Genomic DNA, 6,000 nt, shown 5'->3' on the forward strand with positions numbered 1-6,000 from the left:
GAAATTGCTGCATGCCCAGAGTCCACAGTGCTGCAGGCAACAATGGCCCAAACGTGCCTGATTTAGGATTTTCAGAAAAAAAAAAAAAAAAAAAAAAAAAAAAAAAAAAAAAAGAATCGCCTGAGAAAGGGGAGGAACAGCAAAGTGACCATGATTGCCAACAGTTTAGGAGGCTGTGTGCAGGTCTGGCTATCCCCACTGTCTGCATCCCACAGGGGACATGGAGCAGGGAAGGAACTGCAGCCTCTGTATGAGGAATGCTCCATGGCCAGGAGCAGGAATGAGTGGGAGGCTGTGATGCAGACATGGGAGGGACTGTGCACCGCCTCTTCTGACGCAGGAATAGGGGCTCCAGCTAACACTACCTGCAGGGAGTTTAGCACAAGGAAAAGGAAGTGGTTCTTCCTTCAACGCGTAGTTAAACCATGGAGCTCCTGGCCACAGGATGTGACAGATGCAAAGCATTTAAACAGGATGAATTCATGGGGAAAAACTCTACTCAGTTATTAAACACAGAGAGCCATCACCAATTCCTGAAGGCTGCACGACTGTTGGAAGCTGAGACTGCACTGGGAAGTATTGCTGCACCCTGACTGTGCTCCTCCATCACCTGATGGTGGCCATAGCTGGAGCCAGGGCACTGGCCTGGAGGAGCTGCCCCATGGCTCTTGGATTTGCCACACTGGGCACTGAGGTGAAGCCACGCACAAGGCAGCTCCCCGGGAACACCATGCACTGATGTTCTTGCCTTCATGACGTGCTGGGCTGCCTGGGGGCAGAGCCACCACAGGGAGGCTGCTCCTCACCGCGGGCTCAGCCCTGCTCATGCCGTGCTCCTGATCAGCTCCAGACCACCACAAGGTGTTTCCCTTGCCTTTGGGTTTAACAGAGCAGAGTTACAACAAGAGTTGGTAATAATGAACTGGAGTTATTTTTCTAGAAGTGTTTTTTGGAATGCCTCATGACACGGAGCATCCCTCTGTGCTCTCTCTGGATTCTCAGGCAACATACAGCCTAGCAGAAGCAACAAATTTGCTGTTAACAGTCATCTTGTGATGTCCTTGAGACAGGGGAGGGGGAAAGAGTCCAGGAATTCATGGAAACCACAACATGTATTCTGGTCACAAAAGATAATTTTTTAAAAAGTTATTTTGCTAGGGCTCACTTCCGCCTCTGTCTCCAGCCTGCATCTGTGCGTCTCCTCTCCTCACCTCCTGCTGCACCCCAGATCCAGCCTTGGGTGCACATCAAACCCTCATTTCTCCTCCTCTAAGCTTTCATTTCCCCCTCCCTCCCTGCAGAGGGGAGGCAGGTCCCACATTTGTGGATTCTCCCAGGAAGCTTCGGTTGGTGCACGTCGCTTATCTCAGCTCGCGGCTGGGTGCCAGCCCCAAGGAGCCTTGCTCCTTCAGGCTGAGCAGCAGGGCTTGCTGCAGGGCCCAGCACCATGCTGCCTCCCCTCTGGCAGCCCTGGAGGGCTCCGCACCCCACTGGGAGCAGGGGCACCGGGGACCTTACCAGAGCCACAGGGACGTCACCTGGAGAGGTGACAAGTCTCAGGCCTGCGTCACACCTACACTGCGATCTGCTCCCCAGGCACTGCTGGGCTTTGCACCAGGCTAGCGGCACAGCCAAGCAGGGTGAGCAGACCCTTGCCATGTGGCATTCCTGCAGCAGGATAATAAAAATACCTGTGTTTTTGCTCAGCCTGAGTGCAAACAGACCAGGTGCAGAGCAGATTAGCAGAGCTGACTGGCTCAATGAACCTGAGGAGGGTTCCAGGCTGGCGGAGCTGCCCCGTGCTCTGCAGCAGGGACCTGTCCCTGCCCCCCATCGGCACAGGATGGTGCAGAGGATGATGTGGGCTGCTCTTGCAAGAGCTGTGCTCACTGCAGAGCAGCAGGAAGAGATGCACCTCGCTGGTGCTGCTCCCAGGTTGGCATTGTGGACATCAGTGAAGTGCCTTGCTCTTCTAGGCACCCAGCTACTTTCAGAGCAAATGAATGGCTCAGTGCCTCTGAGCAGCAGGCAGCAATTCAGTGTATTGCTAGAAGACATGGTGGCCAAAAACTACATTAATGTGCCACCGAGCCTGAGTTGAGCTGTGCCCTCAGGGTCTCAGTGCCACCGAGCTCTGGGCTTGAAGCTGGCATGTGTCTGGCTGGTTTGGAGCATGGGCACAGAGAGTGCAGTGCATGTGAGATCCTGCACAAACATTTCTGTGCCTTTCTGTGTCACCTGCAACATCTAACATGGACACCTGTCTTTGAAAACTACGGCCCCGCTCCCCTGAGCTGTGCTAAAATTCTGTTCATTGGTGCTAAAATTAGCCAGAGAACCATCAGTAAAGGAGCCCTTGAAGGAACTTGCTCTCAGAGGCACCAAAGTGGGACAACCTGCATGAACTCAGCCCCGCATGGTAAAGTGGAACCCACATAGCACGAGTGCTGCTCCAGAGATGCGGAGCAGGGCTGTGTAATCAGGGGCTGATTGATTTGTTAGCGATATTTCCTGCACTGTGGCAGCAACAACATGTGATGAGCCTTTCCCCTTACCTGGCACTTTCCACCCTGCACTTTTCACAAGTGCAAATGAACTGGAGCTCATGATGATTGTTGGAGGAGGCGAGAGAAAAATTCAGGCATAATCAAACAGCATCTCTCAGCCCCTGCTTTTCTAATCTACACAAGAAGTAGCTTTTGAATGATGTGAAAAGCTGCTCCATTGAGCAGAGAAGATGTTTGGGCCTGCAGGTGACTGCTGTACGTGATGAGATATGAGCAGATCCTGCACTGGGAGGGCACACTCACAATGGGCCTGCAGCCCCAGAGTCCAGCCCCAGTTTGCCTGGAATTGGGTTCTCCAGCCCAAGTCCAAATCCTGAGACTTTGTCCAGCAGCACCCCACTGCCGTGCTCTGTGCATGGCATGCAGGACATGGGCCAGCGCTCAGCATCCCTCAGGAGCTGGTCAGCTGCGAATCTCGCAAGGACCAAGTAATCAGGATATCCTAGGAAGTAAGAGTGCATCAAAATCTCAGAGACATTTACACCAAGCCCTTGCAGGGGGGGCTCTCCTGTTCTGCGGACTCTGGAATGCTCTCAATTGTGTTTTATTTCCAACCTTGGGAGGAAGCAATTTGCTCCAAAAATATGGAAGGAACTACAATGCCCTGGCTGCCCAGGACTGGCTCCCTGACACCTGTGGAGGTGCTGATAAAAGCCACCATAAGATGTGCTGTGAGCAATAAAACCATGAGGCTCAGCAGCCCTTTGCTTCGTCCCTCCTCTGCAATCTGCTCGAGTGCCAGCTCCTGCTCCGGGGACAGCCTGTGAGCGTTTTTAGATGCAGGAGATGGGAGACAGCAGAAATGTCCCTGCTTGGAGGGCCCTGGGGACAGGGAGGCACTTGGGTCTGCTCTTGGCTCAGGATTGCTCCTCCCAAAATGCGCAGAGAAACCCAGAGCACGCAGAGAGGTGGTGGGGAACCTGCAGGGATGGGCAGCGCTCAGCTGGCTCCTGCCACCAGGAAGGAGATGTGTGCATCTCCATGCAGCGTGACTAAAGCCTGTGCTGAGCAGGCAGGGCTGAGCCAGCCACGTCCTTCTCTGGGATGATGGCTCTGGCCCCGCTGCAGCAGCAGGCAGTCTGCATCACCTCCTCTGCTCCTCCTGTCTTCCCCCAGCATCCTACACCATGACACACAGCATGTATGAAAGCCATGCTCCTGAAAATGACTCAAGAAATCATACTCGGGGGAAAGACTAATGGAAGCCCTAGGTGTATCAGCTGTCGTCCACAAGCTGAATTATTTTGCGTTGGAGGAGACTTGCCTTGGTGATTTGCACCTGACTGATCTCAGTAGTGGAAATGTGCCTGGGATGCCAAGTACCAGCACTCTTCACTATCAGCGTAATAAATTCACAAGCACCAGAGAAACTGCTGCTGAAGACTTGACTTATCTACAGGTGTGACAAGCAATGAATCAGCCGTGCTGCCATTTACATCTTTTTGTTCCATAACTTCCCAGGAGTCTGTCATCTCACCTCACAAGGCACTCATTGAAGTACTTGAAGCAATTTCAGGTCTGACATCACGGCAAAGTTCAACCTCAGCTTCACCCTCCTGCAGCAAATTGTCTCTGGGGATTTTGCCAAACAAAAGGACCTGTGGTTCCTCCATCTGAGTACAAACCTAAAGGAGAGCAGATGAGCCCCATCAAGAAAATGTTAGGGCTCCTGTTTATTGACCTTTCTGCCTGGATCAAAGCCCTGCACCAAGGCCTGGGTGACCCAGCAACACCCTCACTGGGGAAACTTCAGGAGAGTCTTTCAGAGAACAAGTGCATTGGTAGCATCAACTGTGCAGTACTGACATTTGCTATAAATCACCAAAATTAGCTGAAAATCCCCATTTTCCTGCTGTACTTAAAAAAATCTCACTCCAAACAGCCAAGAACATCCCATTCCCCATCTAGCTTCTCATGAGGCTTGGAAATGGTGCTGTAGGTTCATGGGCATCTCCCCAGGGATGTCAACACTGTGGGGCCCTGGTCCCTCCTGCCCGTCTTGGCCAGGAGCAGGGCTGCCTTCTGCTAACCCCTAAACCTATATCACCAGTGGTGAATCCCTGGGCTCTGGGTGTCTTTTCTTACGCGATGAGACCTTCGCCGTCCTGGCAGTAACCCCAACTGGAAGGGATGGCAGCTCACTGAGGGTTATGTGCAAACTCCTGATACAGGCACTGTTGACAGAAATCCTGGCGCCTCCTGTCACGTGCCAGCACTGGCGTTGAAGCCCTGTGCTGAGAGCCAGCCTGGCAAGCACAGCCTGTGTCAGACTGCTCTGGAAAAGCTGAGTTATTTTATAACCTGGACAGGTTCCCCAGGCTGGCTCCCACAGCCTGTGCCTGGCCGTGCCAGCACAGGGGGGCAAGAACCAGTGGGCCCTGTCAGGGGCCAGGAGCACTTCGGAGGTGCCCGTGGGTGCTCTTGGTGTCAGGGCAAGAGATGTGGAGAGACCAGGAAACTGGATCTGTGGGAGATGCTCTGAGGCCCAGCATTTGTAGATGCTCTACCTCACGTTGGGTCCCAGTACCTCACCACCAAAAGCCTGATTTGGCTCCTCATGGCACAAGTTGCTCCTCTCCAGCCTTTCTCCCAGGTGCTGTAGGCCCTGCTAAACATAGTGTGTTGGGGGCCAGCTAAGGTTGGAGCGAAGCCACAGCCTGTGGTGTTGGGTAGGGAGGACAAAACCTGGTGTGAAGGACATGCTGTGGGCAGACACCCGGCATGAAGCATATGCTGCCAACAGGGCTGCGTGGGCCTGGGGAGTGCAAAGAGATGCTTGAGCAGAATGGGTGTCCCGAGACAACCTGCTGTGTTTACAGACCTGTCACCCAGATCTAGTTTAAAAGCCAAATCCCTCAGCCATGGGAAGTGACAGAAACTCAGCTGCCCCTACTGCTGAAGAGCAAAGAGATACTGAGGTGATTTTGACTGTCCAGGACTCAGGGAAACCCACTGGTGGTGTTCCAGTTTGCACTTCTGCACCTGGATTTTGACCACTGACATGAAAATTGAGGGCAAAGCCACTATGAGTTCTCCCTATCTCTGGGACAATAAACACTTCAGAGAGAAGATGGGACCTTGGGTTGGAGGGCTGGACCTCACTCATTCTTAGCTAGGGAAAAAATTCTTAGCTTAGAGAAAATATGCCCCTCTGGAGTAGGGCTGATGCTGAGTGGCAGGACTGATGAGGCAGAAGGCAGAAGATAATGGTTTTATTTCTGAAGATTTTATTTTTTCCGTGCACCCCCCTGTCCTACCTGCAACAGTGCGAGCAGAGCCCTGGGAAGTGGCACATCCACCCTGGGCAGTCTTGGAAATTACAACTTGAGCTGAACGTGAGCTGACTGCTCCAGGGGAGAGGTTCTGCATGGCCTTTGACTTTTTCAGTCATACCTTTGTTTGACTTGCCATTTCAATGCTCCTCTCGCCCACT

Source organism: Aythya ferina (genome assembly GCF_964211825.1).
Source record: "Aythya ferina genome assembly, chromosome: 14".
Classification (NCBI taxonomy): Eukaryota; Metazoa; Chordata; class Aves; order Anseriformes; family Anatidae; genus Aythya; species Aythya ferina.